This window comes from Alosa sapidissima, chromosome 18, assembly GCF_018492685.1.
Source record: "Alosa sapidissima isolate fAloSap1 chromosome 18, fAloSap1.pri, whole genome shotgun sequence".
Lineage (NCBI taxonomy): Eukaryota > Metazoa > Chordata > Actinopteri > Clupeiformes > Clupeidae > Alosa > Alosa sapidissima.
Window position 1 is genome coordinate 32,345,888 of NC_055974.1, and position 17,770 is coordinate 32,363,657.

At 44.8% G+C, this 17,770-nt stretch overlaps 1 protein-coding gene across 3 annotated transcripts in view; it reads right to left on the bottom strand.

Moving 5' to 3' along the window:
• Nucleotides 1-10,855: 10,855 nt before the first annotated feature.
• The window catches only part of ppargc1a (peroxisome proliferator-activated receptor gamma, coactivator 1 alpha), a 64,783-nt gene continuing 57,868 nt past the window's right edge, over nucleotides 10,856-17,770 (bottom strand). For all 3 annotated transcript variants that reach the window (XM_042070194.1, XM_042070195.1, XM_042070193.1), the window contains exons 11-12: nucleotides 16,186-16,304; nucleotides 10,856-10,941 (exon numbers count right to left, since the gene is read on the bottom strand). The gene's annotated coding sequence lies outside the window, so the exon portion shown is untranslated. The remainder of the gene's footprint in view (nucleotides 10,942-16,185; nucleotides 16,305-17,770) is intronic.

The window sequence follows — 17,770 nt, forward strand, 5'->3', positions numbered from 1 at the left end:
ATACAATGTATAAACATGTGAGCACAACATAGATAGTAGTAGAAATAATACTAGAATGATAGGTAGGGGTGTGTGTGTGTGTGTAAGAGAGTGTGTCTGTGTGCGCGCACATGTGAGAACATATGCTTGTGTGCATATGCGTCTGTTTGACATTAGGTTTAGTTAAGTCATGTCCCTCAGGTTGTGACTTTTTAAGACATGTTGTGCTGCCAGGGCAGCAGAGTGCCCTTCACCAAGAACTATGACCATTTTATCATTGTCTTCAATGTCTATAAAATTTGGTATGGTTTGCTGTAAGTTTATGAAAAAGGTCTGTATTAAAGTGTCATATTTTGGGCAGTGAAGAAGAAAGTGCTCCTCTGTCTCAGCCTCCTCTGCCTGACAGTGACCACATAATCTTTGTTCTCTTGGCAGCCAGGTGTTTCTGTGTCTGCCTGTTTCTATTGCTAGATTGTGGTCACTGAGCCTGTACTTGGTCAGGATATGCCTCTGCTTCGTATCTCTGACAGAGCTGAGATACTCTGCCAATTCATATTCTCTTTTTAGGATCAGATAGGAATTCATTCTACTTTGGTTGGTAGTTTGGTTTGTTCAATGGTCTAAATAATCTTCTTTTGCTTGATTCATTATTTTGTTGACTCTAATTGATGTTTGGGAAGCAGCGCTGGACTGAGCTTGATTATTAAATGTTGTTATTGAGTTAGTTAACTTCAGTACCAGCTGGCTCAGAGGACACTTTTCAGAGTTCATCTCCTGGGTTTTCAATGCCTCAAAATGGAGTGAGTTCTTAGGACTGCTGTTTAGGTGCATCCAGAATTTTAAGGATCTTTTCTGAATAGGTAATGCCAATTCTGCCCTACATGCATTGTTGGGTGTTTTTGATTGAACTTTTAGCATTGATCGGCAGAATTCTGCATTAGGGCTGTAACGGTACACCAACCTCACGATTCGGTTTGTATCACGATTTTTGACCCACGGTTCGATACGAATCTTGATTTTTTTTTATTTTTTTTTATTTTTTGGGGGGGGGGGGGGGGTAGACATTTTATTGAATAACATTTTAATAGTCTCCCTTAGAACACCAGAAAATTACAATATAATATATCTTTTATTTTATATCCTTTATATTTTTCTGAATGATATTTATGACAGCACACATCACGGGGGCAGCCGTGGCCCACTGATTAGCACTCTGGACTTGTAACCGGAGGGTTGCCGGTTCGAGCCCCGACCAGTGGGACGCGGCTGAAGTGCTCTTGAGCAAGGCACCTAACCCCTCACTGCTCCCCGAGCGCCGCCGTTGAAGCAGGCAGCTCACTGCGCCGGGATTAGTGTGTGCTTCACCTCACTGTGTGTTCACTGTGTGCTGTTTGTGTTTCACTAATTCACCGATTGGGTTAAATGCAGAGACCAAATTTCCCTCACAGGATCAAAAAAGTATATATACTTATACTTTATGCAGATTAGCCTATAGCCTAGGCCTACTATTTTTTTATTACAACTCTACCTCTTTAATTCAGCTGTCTGGTTTAAGCCTGGAAATGTTGTAAACAAAGTAGCATAGTTGGCTAGCTTAGCCTATCATAGTCTACTGATTGGACTGTTCAGTTTCCCCATGTGTGTTTAAGTTTCAAGATAATACTTGTTCTCCTTGGGACAGGCCCTTTTGGGAAACGTTGGTATTGAGATGATCAGTCAACTTCAATGCAAGAGTTTTAAACAAATATGTGCAGCAATGATAGCTAATGATGCTAAGCGGATTTAATAGTAATTTAGCTAGTCGTCTTCTATGCGTCCTTGCTTTCACGATTGTGAATGTTTTATTTAAGTCGCGCGTGTTCATTGAGCAGGAGAGGGAGGGAGAGTGAGAGGGAGGGAGCGTGAGAGAGAGCGGGGCAAGGAGAGGGGGTTTACTTCTATACTGTTTGGTAAAGTTGCACACATAGTCTACAATGAAAGCAAGGAGAGGTATGAAATTATTCTGTACTGTTCTTCCTAGGCTTCTTATTCTTATGCTTATTCTTATTCTTCTTCTAACGCACTTAATGCAGCTTCAACCGTTTAACGTAGAAACTTCATTCAAACTATGTTACGTAGGTCTTACTTAGGACATGGGTGCTATGTATTTTTCAGCTTTGTAACTTTTATACTTTTTAAACTATTAATTAAAAACTAATCAAAATTTCCCATTGACTTAACATTATGATTATGACATCACAATACGGCCGTTAAAGGTGCCATGTGTAAGAACTGAGGTAAAAATATCCAAAAAATGAGCTACACGCATCAAAAGAATAGAAGGAAATAAGGCTGATGATGTCATTAAAAAAATGACAAGGTATAGTGCTGAAGAGATATCAACCTGAATTAGCATGCTAAATTACTAGCCACAGCCCGACAAGTGTCATAATAACAGTTTCGGCCATGGGAGGCAGTATGCGGGTAACATAACCGCCAGCCAAACTGCAATACACGTGTCTCGGTTGTTACTCTAGGGTAGACAAACTCACTTTCTGGAGGTATACTGCCCCATCTTTTATGGAATGTGGAGTATGAATTGATTTTTTGGCAGACATTACACATGGCACCTTTAAGCAATTAGAATCCTATGGCAGGTGTTCGGGCCACCTGGATCAACTGCCAGTCTCAGGCTTTAAGCATACAAACTGGCCCTATTAAGACTACACATCCTGTTCAACTGCTTCCTCTGCCAAAAACTGTTTCAAAATAAAAGTCCCCACTACAATATTTCACTGTTAAACAATTTAACCCTTTAAACTACTGAACCTTTTAACTGTTCAGCCATTGTAACTGTTACTTATCATCAACTATGACTCCTACCCACTGTAGCTAGTTAGCATGTTAGCATTTTTAGCAAAACTATTAAAGATGATTAGCTAAGTAACATGGTTAGCATAGTTAGCATGCTAGTTAGCATTTTTAGCAAAACTATTAAACATGATTAGCTAAGTTAGCTAAGTAACATGGTTAGCATTGTTAGCATGTTAGTTAGCATTTTTAGCAAAACTGTTAAAAATGATTAGCTAAGTAACATGGTTAGCATAGTTAGCATGCTAGTTAGCATTTTTAGCAAAACTGTTAAAAATGATTAGCTAAGTAACATGGTTAGCATAGTTAGCATGCTAACATGTTAGTTAGCATAACTTTTAAAAATGATTAGCTAGGTTAGCTAAGTAACATGGTTAACATGCTAGTTAGAATAGTTAGCATACCTACTAAAAATGGTTAGCTAAGTCACATGGTAAGCATATAACATTTTTAGCAAAACTGCTAAAATGATTAGCTAAGTAACATGGTTAGCATAGTTAGCATGTTAACATGCTAGTTAGCATAACTTTTAAAAATGATTAGCTAGGTTAGCTAAGTAACATGGTTAACATAGTTAGCATGCTAGTTAGAATAGTTAGCATACCTACTAAAAATGATTAGCTAAGTCACATGGTAAGCAGACTTAACATGTTAGCATGCTAGTTAGCATACCTATTAAAAATGATTAGCTAAGTAACATGGTTAGCATAGTTAGCATGCTAGTTAGCATAACTGCTAAAAATAAAAACATTAGCTAAGTTAACTAAGTTAAGTAACTTGGTTAACATTATTATCTTTGATAACATAGTTAGCATAACTACTAGCAAACATTAGAGCCATTCCAACTGTCAGTTATCGTCAATTATCTACCTAAATAATTTAACCATTTAAATTATCCACCTATTTAACTGTTCAATCATTCCAACTATATTAAACCTTATCTACCAAGCAAATCATTTAACCATGTGAACTCATCATATTTTTGCATTTTCATGCACTATATTTCCTTCAGGAAATGCTTTTCTAGTTTAATTATTTGTTTTTGGACAACGTAGACTACCGATAAGTAAAGCGGGAGATGTGGGTTGCTTTTGCGGCTGCGTAAGCTGCAAAGCAGTGCGTGAAACACTAGAAAGGATGTGTCGCGATTCTGCCTTTTCACACCGTGACACAGTATCGTGGATATGAATGTCACGATTTCGGGTTCGAATCGTATATTGTTACAGCCCTACTCTGCATGTAGGGCTTCGGTTGGATGCTCGTCCCATTATATGAATGTCACGATTTCGGGTTCGAATCGTATATTGTTACAGCCCTACTCTGCATGTAGGGCTTCGGTTGGATGCTCGTCCCATTTCATGTAGTCGTGCATGCTGAGTGGACCCCAAACCTCACTTCCATATAGCGCAATAGGCAGGATTATGCTGTCAAATATTTTGCACCAGATTGTAATTGGGATGTTTATTTTGTGAAATTTTCTCTTTATTGCATAGAATGCCCTTCGGGCTTTTTCTTTTAGTGCATTCACTGCCATGCTGAAACTTCCTGATGCAGTAATTACTAGACCAAGGTAAGGGTACTGCATTGTGTGCTCTAGGACGGTGCTACCTAGGCTGAACCTGTATCTGTGTTCCTGACACCTGGGCTTTTTTTGGAAGATCATAACTTTGGTCTTCGTTGGATTTACTGTCAGCGCCCATGACTGACAGTACTGCTCTAGCAGATCTAGGAGCTGTTGCAGTCCCTGTTGTGAGGGCGATAGAAGAACCAAGTCATCGGCAAAAAGCAGGGATTTGACCTCCGTTTCTTGGAGTCTGAGTCCAGGGGCTGTAGACTGTTCCAACTGCACCGCTAATTTGTTGATGTAAATATTGAATAAAGTTGGACTCAGACTGCAGCCTTGCCTCACTCCTCTATTTTGTGTGAAAAAATCTGGGGCCGGTTCCCCAAAAAGTTCTTATCGCTAAGTAGTTCTTGTGTAAGTCACACTTTCGTAAGGTTGGTCTGGACCATTCGTAAGCTCTCTCTTAGCGTTGTTTGAGCTCTCAAGACTCTAGTCGCCGCCACTGTGCAGCAGTCTTTAGAAATCAGCGCAGTACAAGTCAAACTATGGTACAGTATGTTGATGATGTTATGGACATTTTAAGACTAATAATAAAATATGTTCGCAATGGGTGCAGGCCTATTTATGAAGTTTACTTTATTTGGTAGGCTATCAGAACTAATATGGTGGTAATTAGCCTAGGCTATTTCGTAATGTCATTAAAGCGTTCAATTTGGCAATCACTTTTGATAATTAAAAGCTGGCAAAGAATTCGCCTCTAAATGGCTAAGATCTATAAATGGGTAAGCATGGTGGTGTCCAGTAAGCGACCAACTAGGCCTATGGCAGCGATCCAACGTGTCCTTGTATTGAATAAAAAAAAACGGCGCTGGCTGCGGAACCGTGTAGTCCATGTCGCTCCATAGCTCTTTTTTGTTGCTGTTGCACAAGTTATTCTGAAAGCTGGAAAACGGTGTCACCTTGTGCAAGATCACCTCATCCAGCAAAACTTCAAGTTCCTCAGACGAGAAGCTTGGTGCCCTTTTTTACGTTGCTTCCCCACCCTACTGGATCTAACTCTCTCTGTTCATAGGTTGCTTTTTATTGAAAACATTAACCAATGGCACTCAATACCGCATTAAACAGAAGTAACTGCAGCTGCTTGCCAATCAATTCTAATTGTAAGGTACCTTACCATTAATATAAAAGTGTATTACATAATGTTTAGAAGTCGTTAAACCCATGTCAAGAAGCGGCACAAGTGGCACAACTGGATAAGGAGGGATAGGCCTACCCGGTTAGTCTACCCGTCACAACATATCGTGTGAACATATTACTGACAATTTGATAATTTCTTCTTTCTTCTTTCACAAGCAGTGGGGGAGCGCGGGGCACAAAGTAACACTTTTTGGTAGACAAAGGAGGGTTCTCCGCGCTTCTGTCGTTTGGCCACAATCCGGTGCAGCCAGGCCAGGACAGCAGGGGTGTCAAACTCATTTTCATAGAGCGCAGACTATGCTGCCCCCAAGCGGCTGCAGTTGTACTTACATTTCACCCAGCTGCATGAATCACCTTGATCGTGAATGAAGTGTCAATTCTTAACTGGGACCCACTGTATCTCTCTCTCTATATCACTCTCTATATCTCTCTATCTCTCTATCACTCTTTCTATATCTCTCTCTCTATATCACTCTCTCTCTATATATCACTCTCTATATATATCACTATCATATCATATTGATGATAGTGTCACTCCAGACTGTGGTACATTTGACCCCCCTGCGCCCGAGTCCTTAAAATTATTTGATTTGATTCAAAAAAGGCGGATTTCAAGCGGCTCATTTGCAGATATGCATACATATGGCAAAGGAAGACGTAAAATTGTTTGTCTTGGATTTCTGAAAATTCATCTTCTTGGATCTCAGATTACCTGCAGTATCCTGGCATGACCACAAGGAAATGGCCGTACGCCAGGGTGGAACCTGACGTAGAGATACATACGTTTCCACGTCAAAGACGTTTTTTATAAATCTGAGTGTTGGCACCGTTTAAGTCTAAGATGAAATGTGTGCAGAAGAACGTTTTCTAAATGAGGCCCCTGAACAGTGACCCGTGAACAGCCAAACACAACACACACCAGACAACAGGGAACACAGACACCAAGCTAGAGAGACAGAGAGAGAAGAGAAGAGATCATTAAGGAGGAGAGGAGAGGAGAGAGGGAGAGGAGGAGAGATGAGAGAGATGGAGAGGAGGAGAGATGGAGAGATGAGAGATAAAGAGATGAGAGGAGGAGAGAGGGTGTCAGTGCGTAAGGAATGAGAGGTAGAGGTGGGGGGGGGGTAGGGGGCAGTGCGTAAGGAATGAGAGGTAGAGGTGGGGGGGGGGTAGGGGGCAGTGCGTAAGGAATGAGAGGTAGAGGTGGGGGGGGGGGGGTAGGGGGCAGTGCGTAAGGAATGAGAGGTAGAGGTGGGGGGGGGGGTAGGGGGCAGTGCGTAAGGAATGAGAGGTAGAGGTGGGGGGGGGGTAGGGGGCAGTGCGTAAGGAATGAGAGGTAGAGGTGGGGGGGGGGGTAGGGGGCAGTGCGTAAGGAATGCGAGGGCTCCAGTGCGTTGGTTGAAACATGTTTCCCTTTATTGGCGTCGCAAGGGAAGAGCACAAACACTCACAACAGTGACCACACAGGACACAGAAGGGACACAGCAGAACACACACCAACGAGTAACATCCCACACCCCGCCCAACACACACACACACACACACAGGCTCTCAGGAGTGGGCCATGTCCATCCACATAAACACACACACACACACTGTTCTTCCAAAAGGAACATGAGCTCAGCCGACACAGAAGCAGTGGCATCTTCCTCGTGGTGATATATTGCTATTCTAGGTCATTTACAAAGCTGATTTTATAGTACAGTAATTAATTAAAGCCACATCTATCAAATGGAGCCTAACACCATTACCCATCTCCTGTTAGCAGATAAGGATATCACATCTGGGGGGGGGGGGGGGTGGCAGGTCTGACCACTACAAGAGCTGTGCTCCACTACGAGAGCTGTGCACCACTACAGCACCACTACAAGAGCTGTGCACCACTACGAGAGCTGTGCACCACTACAGCACCACTACAAGAGCTGTGCACCACTACGAGAGCTGTGCACCACTACGAGAGGTTGAGAGAGAAGAGTTTGGCTCCGCCATGCGGCCGTTGCTACGGCTACGAGCGGTTCAGAAAGAAGAGTTTGGCTCCGCTATGCGGCCGTTGCTACGGCTACGAGTGGTTGAGAGAGAAGAGTTTGGTTATGCGGCCGTTGCTACGGCGCTAGGTACAGGCTCCTCGTTGCAGGAGTCGGCTATAAAACGGGACTTGCAGCGGAAAGCACAAGGTCATTCAAGGTGAAAGCACAAGGCTGTTCAAGGTGACCTTTCGCGACCTGTGGAGGCTGGTGAACAGTCTGGATGAGAAGGGTTTCAGCACACACACACACACACTCGCTGCATATACACTCCACAGAGTAGCGGCCAACCAGCATCAACGGTGCCCTTCAAGATTAACAGTGTGCTCTGGCACACACACACACACACACACACACATACACACTCCCAGATGTAAAGGGGTGAGCCCTACATTGTTCTGGGCTGTGCTAGTACGCTGGAATGGGTAATGGGTTGTCTACCACAGTACATGGGTAATGGGTCAAGTCTATCACCACATAACAACATCAGCTAAAATACAACTCTGAAAAATAATTTATTGCTTTTGTTTTTTTTTCTATACTAATATTTCATTATTACTATTCATTTTGTATTTATTGTGAATAATGTCAAGATTATTATCATTGTATATATAGATATAGATATTTGTTTTTATACATCAAATACAAGATTTTTAAAAAATTGAGGAAAGAAAAACTGTAAACTTTAGTTTGGCATTCACATAAGCGTGTGGAGCGACACAGATTTCTTTCGGTAACAAAATACCTGCAAAATCATTTTATTGCTTTATGTATCTTTAGTAAAAAAAGAAATCGAAAAAAGAGGAGAAGGTGTGCTCCCCCGGTCTAGGAGATATCCAGGAGCTGGAGCCAGCACACACACACACACACACACACACACACACACACATCAGGTCTGAGACTACATGGCGCCGCCTCAGTAACACACACACACACCTTCCTCTCACTGATTGCTCTTTAAATAAGAAAATCAAATTACAAAATAAATAGCAAAAATCTGTAAGGTACCATCCAAGATGGCCGCCATAAATACGGTACCATTCAAGATGGCCGCCACAAATACGGTACCATTCAAGATGGCCGCCACAAATACCTCTGATTAATATATTGCAATAAATAGATAAATAGCACATGAGTCCTCCTGTCGTTTCCCGAGTACGGCCCCTCGGTGAGAGAGCAAGTTATCAAAACAAGGTCTACGAAAACACACTGAGGGGGGAGGGGCTACACACACACACACACACACAGGAGGAGCTACTCAGGAGAGCCGCTGATTGCTTCCCAAACAACAGATTAGAAAAGATAGTGGGGTCTTCTAAACACACACACCCGAGGGGTCTTCAGTACAATCATGAAAAATAAAGCATTATGCGCCTGCAGAAAAAACACTGATTGAAAAAAGTTCAAATCAGATTAAATGTCACATGACTAACAGTGTTTTTCTCTTTTGAAAATAAATCTCTTACAAAAGAAATCTGTTGCTTTGCTCCTTCAAGCAGAGCAAGTGGCTGCCACACTCGTACAATCATTAAAATGCCACTACTGCGCCACATTCGCAATTAAGAAAATCTCTCTTTTTTAAAAAGGCTGCATTTTACAGTGCATAGCTGTAACAAATAAACAACTTTGATATTTATATACACAAAATAAAAATATTCTATGTGTGAGCTTTTGTAAATACATTACTACATTTTTATCTTCTGCAAATGTAGACAATTAGAACGACACCTTGAGCACGGGGGAGAATCCCCCCCCCCCACACTCCCAGTCAAAACGTAACACCACATCCAAACACCAGAATCTAGAAAAGAATAATAGTGTTCCTCCAGAGGAACAGGAAGAGAAGGACCAAAGCTGCCCCGAGGCTCTTCGTCAGGACGGCCAATCAGCTGCCCCCTCCGTCAGTCCCTCCGTCAGGATGGCCACTCAGTGGCGTCTCAGTGTCCTGCATGTCCAACGGTGCATAAGAGTAGCTGGACAGATGCCATCCGACAGTGGACACATCCTACAGTGAACACATCCTACACAGGACACATCCTTCACAGGACACATCCTTCACAGGCCCAATCCTGCACAGGACACATCCTACACAGGACCCATCCTACAGTGGGCACATCCTACAGTGGACACATCCTTCACAGGACACAACCTACAGTGGACACATCCTTCACTGGACACATCCTACAGTGGACACATCCTACACAGGACACATCCTACAGTGGACACATCCTACAGTGGACACATCCTGCACAGGACACATCCTTTACAGGACACATCCTTCACACATCCTTCACAGGCCCCATCCTTCACAGGACACATCCTACAGTGGACACATCCTTCACAGGACACATCCTACAGTGGACACATCCTGCACAGGACACATCCTTCACAGGACACATCCTTTACAGGCCCCATCCTGCACAGGACACATCCTACAGTGGACACATCCTACAGTGGACACATTCTTCACAGGTCTCATCCTACACGGGATCTGCTTAGTGACACATCCTGAACAGGTCTCATCTGGAGTCCAGCTGGACTGGACCAGTCCAGGGTTGCCTAGGCAACCCTGCACAGTGTCGGTGCTGCACAGTGTCTCTTCGTTGGCCAGTATCTCGTATCGTCTCAGCTCACGTGCACGTGGAGCTCCACTGCATCTCGTGTATCAGCAGCATTCCTTCCTGTAAACTTTGCTTTGCATATATGCATACATACATATATGATGTCCACACACATATATCCTATGTGTATATGTGAAGAGATATGTTTACTATCCTATCCTATGTTTACATATACAGATATGGTATATGCACATGTGGAGATAGATGCTCTTTGTAGCTTGTGTAAAACTCTACTTGTAGTCTGGTGGGGGGGGGGTCATGGTGGGGGTTAGTGGTGGGGGGGGGTCATGGTGGGGGTTAGTGGTGGGGGGGGGGGCTAAGTGGTGGGTGCGTTATTGGTGGTGGTGGGGGGGAGGGTACGTTGTAGTGGGGGGGTACGGAGCTGGAGTGGAGCACGACATTCCGTGACATTGGGTGGAGCGACGTGACTTCACAGGGTGGGGTAGGGTGGAGCATCGTGACCTCGTCACCTCCGCAGGGTGGGGTAGGGTGGAGCATCGTGACCTCGTCACCTCCGCAGGGTGGAGCAGGGTGGGGTAGGGTGGAGCATCGTGACCTCGTCACCTCTGCAGGGTGGGGTAGGGTGGAGCATTGTGACCTCGTCACTTCCGCAGGCTGCTCTGAGCTTCCTGCAGCAGGCTGTCAAAGTCTACGCAGTCGTACTGGCTCTTACAGGAGGCTGGATCAAAGTCGTCTGAGTGGGAGTCTGCAGGGAGGACAAGAACAAGACAGTCAATACACACACACACATGCACACACACATACTACACATGCACACACACACAGGCACGCACGCACACATACACACACACACATATACACGCATGCACGCTGAGTCTGTGTGTATGTCTGTGTGTGTGTGTGTGCCTAAGTCAGTGTAGGGGGCTCTGCGGTGGCTCTTGTGTGTGTGTGTGTGTGTGTGTATATGTGTGTGTGTGTGTGTGTGTGTTCCTAAGTCGGTGTAGGGGGCTCTGCGGTGGCTCTTGTGTGTGTGTGTGTGTGTGTGTGTGTATATGTGTGTGTGTGTGTGTGTGTGTGTGTGTATATGTGTGTGTGTGTGTGGTGTGTGTGTGTGTGTGTGTACCTAAGTCGGTGTAGGGGGCTCTGCGGTGGCTCTTGTGTGTGTGTGTGTGTGTGTATATGTGTGTGTGTGTGTGTGTGTGTGTGTGTGTGGTGTGTGTGTGTGTGTGTGTACCTAAGTCGGTGTAAGGGGCTCTGCGGTGGCTCTTGAGGTCAAACTGGGGCTCCCCAGCCAGCTGGAGTGTGTGTCCCAAACGCAGCGCTGACCAGGCGTCACAGCTGGAGACAGAGCACACACACACACATATACACATATACACACACACACACATACACATATACACACACGCACACGCACACACATACACACACACACAAACACATACACACACACACACATATACACACACACACACATACACACACACACACATATACACACACACACATATATACACACACGCACACACACACAGACACACACACAAGGGTTCACAGGTATAAATCGTGTAGTCTATTTCTTCACATTATGTGCCATTCTACCAGTGGTGGAGGAAACTCAGTACTTAAGTAAAAGTACAAATAAGCAAATAAATATTTACTTTAGTAAAAGTAAAAGTACCACAATGACAACCTTGCTTAAGTAAAAGTAAAAAGTACATGCTTTTAAATGTACTTTAAGTATTAAAAGTAAAAGTATTTATATGATTTATTCTCTTAATATCTATATTCTAATTAAAAAAGATCAGTATGGGCTGTGATATTTTAGTTTAGTTTTAGTTTATACTAGATTAGATAGTTTTAAGCTAATGTAATTGTGCTTACCATCTGTGGCCCAGTTTACATTTTGACTTACAATTCTAGAGACTGTAATTCTGGTTGTTGTGTTGTGTGTTGTTGTGTGTGTTGTATTGTGTGTGTTGTATTATGTGTGTTGTGTTGTGTGTGTTGTATTGTGTGTGTGTTGTGTTGTGTGTGTGTGTGTGTTGTATTGTGTGTGTTGTATTGTGTGTGTTGCTGTGTTGTGGAAAGGGGGAAGAGAGAGAGAGGGATGAAGGGAGAGAGGAGGGAGGGATGAAGGGAGAGGGGAAAGAGAGAGGGAGGGATGAAGGTGCACCAAATATACTCTACTGAGAAATTCTTTTTACCCTAAATTTCTAGAAAAAAACCCCACAATTTAAAGGTCTAGACGACAATTCAAAAATGAAAACCCTCCTAGGTGAAGATGAACAATCCCTACAACTCTCCGCACAGTTTGTGTTTAAGTGCCACAAACTGAGAGAAAACACATAATGGGAGAGAGAGATGGGGTGATAAGAGAGAGAGAGAGAGAGATGGGGTGATGAGAGAGAGAGGGAGATGGGGTGATAAGAGAGAGAGAGAGAGAGATGGGGTGATGAGAGAGAGAGGGAGATGGGGTGATGAGAGAGAGAGATGGGGTGATAAGAGAGAGGGAGATGGGGTGATGAGAGAGAGAGAGATGGGGTGATAAGAGAGAGAGATGGGGTGATAAGAGAGAGAGATGGGGTGATGAGAGAGAGAGGGAGATGGGGTGATGAGAGAGAGAGATGGGGTGATAAGAGAGAGGGAGATGGGGTGATGAGAGAGAGAGAGAGAGAGATGGGGTGATAAGAGAGAGAGAGAGATGGGGTGATGAGAGAGAGGGAGATGGGGTGATGAGAGAGAGAGAGATGGGGTGATGAGAGATGGGGTGATGAGAGAGAGGGAGATGGGGTGATGAGAGAGAGAGAGATGGGGTGATGAGAGAGAGAGGGAGATGGGGTGATGAGAGAGATGGGGTGATGAGAGAGAGAGAGAGAGATGGGGTGATAAGAGAGAGAGAGAGATGGGGTGATGAGAGAGAGAGAGAGATGGGGTGATAAGAGAGAGATGGGGTGATAAGAGAGAGAGAGAGATGGGGTGATGAGAGAGAGAGAGAGATGGGGTGATAAGAGAGAGAGATGGGGTGATGAGAGATTTAGATAGATAGATAGATACTTTATTGATCCCCAAGGGAAAATTCAAGGGTCTCAGTAGCATACAGACATCACACACAACATGCACTTACAGCAGAAATGGTAAACATAAGTATAAGTATAAACATATAACTAAACTCCACTGTACAATAAAGACAGTAGAAGAAAGATAAGAAAACTAACAAAACTAAATACTAAATACACTATATAAATTAAATTAAGAAAGTCCAATGTGCTTGAGGGTGATCAAGCATAAGACGCTTGTAGTGACAGGGCCAGGACTGGTGAGGTGCTAAAGGGAGTGAGTGTCATGGTGAAGGTGCAAACAGTAGTCCAACCATAGTCCTTAGTTATGTGTGCCTGGCAAGGTGCTCAAGAGAGTGAGTGTCATGGTGAAGGTGCAAAAAGTAGTCCAACTTTAGACCAACAGTGCAATAAATAATATGGACAAATAGGAGAGTAAAGTGTAATGTAGACAAGGTAAAATAAAAACCTATTTCAGTGCAAGAACAGGTTGAGGTAATAGGGTTTATAGCCATTCATTCATTGAGTATTGTAGCAGAAGCCTGACCGCAGCCATTGATCATGTGTGCTAATATAGCATTAAAAACAGTGTAGCAGTAAAACAGTAGTGAAAGCATTAGGCTGTGGACTTTAGTAAAACAGTAGTAAACAGTAGTAAGCAGTAGTGGGCAGTCAGTACTCAAACATGGAGAGGGTGGAGAGGCAGACAGACTAAGCAGAGAAGTCTATCTCTCCTCTTCCCTTTGTGAGGCATTGAACAGTTCAACGGCCCTGGGGACACATGACTTCCTCAGCCTTTCAGTTGTGCAAGGCAGTGAGCGAAGTCTCCAGCTGATCAAGCTCTTTTGCTTTTTAATAGTGCTGTAGATTGTTATTATTATTATCATTAATTATTATTTTTTATTATAATTTATTTATTACTATTATTTAATCAACATTGTTTTGTTTATCTTATTTATGTATTGAATTTGTATACATGCTTTGACAACACAAGCACTCTTGTCATGTCAATAAAGCTTATTTGAATTAAAATTGAATTTAATTGAAAATTGAAGGGAGAGAGAGAGGGATGAAGGGAGAGAGAGAAAGAGAGGGAGAGATGAAGAGAAAGAGAGGAGGGAGGGATGAAGGGAGAGAGATAGAGGGAGGGATGAAGGAAGAGAGGGAGATAGGGATGAAGGGAGAGAGGGAGAGAGAGATGAAGGGAGTGGGGAGAGAGAGAGAGAGGGATGAAGGGAGAGAGGGATGAAGGGAGAGAGGGATGAGGGGAGAGAGAGGGGGAGGGAGGGATGATGGAAGAGAGGGAGATAGGGATGAAGGGAGTGGGGAGAGAGAGAGAGAGATGAAGGGAGAGAGAGGAGGGAGGGATGAGGGGAGAGAGAGAGAGGGATGAAGGGATAGAGAGAGAGAGAGAGGGATGAGGGGAGAGAGAGAGTTACGGCTGCATGTGTTCCCAGTGCTGTTTGTCCCTGTTCTCTCCCCTCTCTACCTCTGCTCAGGTGTGCTGCAGGTAATTGCCCTGATTGGGAGCACCTGGCCCTGATTGATCAGGAGTTAAAGGCTCCAGGATCCAGTTCCTGAGGAGAGGCTTTTGGTGTGGGGGCTGCTGGCTGTCTTGCTGTCATGTCATGTCATGTCATGTCATGTCATGTCATGTCATGTCTATGTAGTATTCTGTTATGGTTGATCTCCCATGTAATAGATCCCACTGGTGTTCTGTTATGGTTGATCTCCCATGTAATAGATCCCACTGGTGTTCTGTTATGGTTGATCTCCCATGTAATAGATCCCACTGGTGTTCTGTTATGGTTGATCTCCCATGTAATAGATCCCACTGGTGTTCTGTTATGGTTGATCTCCCATGTAATAGATCCCACTGGTGTTCTGTTATGGTTGATCTCCCATGTAATAGATCCCACTGGTTGGGTACATTTTAAAAGCTGTTCCTGATATTTAGTAGGATTTGGGGTCAGTGGTGGGGTTTTGTTCACCCCTAAAGGGTCACGTAAAGGTGGGGTGTAACAGAGAGAGAGAGAGAGGGATGAAGGGAGAGGGGAGAGAGAGAGAGGAAGGGAGGGATGAAGAGAGAGAGAGGGATGAAGGGGGAGAGAGAGAGAGGGAGGGAGGGATGAAGAGAGAGAGAGGGATGAAGGGAGAGAGAGAGGGAGGGAGGGAGGGATGAAGAGAGAGAGAGGGATGAAGGGAGAGAGGGATGAGGGGAGAGAGAGAGAGGGATGAAGAGAGAGAGAGAGGGAGGGATGAAGAGAGAGAGGGAGGGATGAAGAGAGAGAGAGGGATGAAAGGAGAGGGGAGAGAGAGAGAGGGAGGGAGGGATGAAGGGAGAGAGGGATGAGGGGAGAGAGAGGGAGGCAGGGATGAAGAGAGAGAGAGGGATGAGGGGAGAGAGAGAGAGGGAGGGATGAAGAGAGAGGGAGGGATGAGGGGAGAGAGAGGGAGGGAGGGAGGGATGAAGAGAGAGAGAGGGATGAAGGGGGAGAGAGGGAGGGATGAAGAGAGAGAGAGGGATGAGGGGAGAGAGAGGGAGGGATGAAGAGAGAGAGAGGGATGAGGGGAGAGAGAGGGATGAAGAGAGGGATGAGGGGAGAGAGAGGGAGGGAGGGAGGGATGAAGAGAGAGAGAGGGATGAGGGGAGAGAGAGGGATGAGGGGAGAGAGAGAGAGGGATGAGGGGAGAGAGAGGGAGAGAGGGATGAAGAGAGTGGGGAGAGAACAGAACAGACAGAATCCCAGCTGAGTGGGAGGAGCTTTTAACTGACCTTCCATCTCACACACACACTCACACACACACACTCACACACACACTAAAACACACACACACTAAAACACACACACACACACACTCACACAGAGACACTCACACACACACTAAAACACACACTCACACACACACACGCTGCCCTGAAGCCTTACCCATCATCTCGGAGGTTGACGGCACACTCTTCCTTCTCGCCGAATACTTCAAAGCGTCGCTTGAGCTCTGAGTGTGTGCTGTCAGGCAGACGCCCCACGTACAGCACCCGCCTCTCCTCCTGTGTGTCACACACACACACACACACACACACACCACACACACACACACACCACAGACACACGCACGCGCACACACACATACACGCACACACACACCACACACATGCACGCACACGCACACACACACCACACGCACACACACATACACCACGCAGAGGCACACACACACACACACAGACGCACACACACACACACACAGAGACGCACGCGCACACACACAGAGAGAGAAAGAGACAGTCATTATTCTCTGCTTCCTGCAGTCCCTGTGCTGTGTACAGTAATTAACCAGAATCACTCAGCAAGCCAGCAGGAGGAAGAGCAACAAGCACACACACACCCACGCATGCACGCATGCGCACACACGCACGCACACACACACACACACACACACACACACACACACAGACTCACTCACTCAGAAAACTGTCAGGGGAAAGAGCAACACTTCAGGGCTATACACACACACACACTTCAGGGTTCTTCTCTCCAACTCCTATATCCATCCTTTTCTTCCCCTCATCCTCTCCTCCCCCCTATACCCCCTCCTCCTTTCCACCCCCCCTCCTCTCCTCTCTTCCTCCTCCTCTCCTCTCTTTCTCCTCCTCTCCTCCTCCACCCCCCCTCCCTTGCCCAGGCTGAACCCTGCAGTCTCCACACTTCACAGAGGCAGCACAGGATGCAGGGAGTTAGAGAGAAACTCTGTGATCTACTCATCCTGTCTGGGTGGAACTGCATCTGTGATCTACTCGTGCTGTCTGGGTGGAACTGCATCTGTGATGTACTCGTGCTGTCTGAATGAAACTGCATCTGAGATTTATTCACCTAGACTGCTGTAAAACCTTTGTGTTAAACCTTAGTTATCCTATCTGAAACTACATTTGAAGTGGCCTTGAAACACAATTGAGGCCTGAAACCAGGTCTTGTGAAGCTGTAACTCAAAGTAGATGACTATAGAGTAAAATATGGATTTTTCACAAATGTATTTGTGTCGAAATACCTATGTGTTAGCACAGTGTCATTTTTAGAAAACAGCCACAGTAGCAGATTCAGGTGTAAAAGTTATCATTTTTCTTTGATTCTATGACAGTCATTGCCATGCGAATATAGATACAACTAGAACCTCCAGAATGTTAGCTTTCATTTGACACCAAGATTATGTTTGAGGGGGTCCCGTAGGACTCTTATTTTGAAATCGCATGCCATTGTAAAGGTCTTCTATGCTACAAGGATGTCGTCGAGGCTTGCTGTAGGCTCAAGTTATTGTCAATCAAAGCTGGGGTGCCTAATTGACAGCTTGTTTGCCCAATTCCATGCAGTTTCTTATATCTCGAGAACCATTGGTCGCAGAGACACATGGGCTCAATCTAACCGTGAGTGTCACACAAACACGCCAATGTGTGTCAATTAGGGCTGCAACGATACACCAACCTCACGATTCGGTTTGTATCACGATTTTTGACCCACG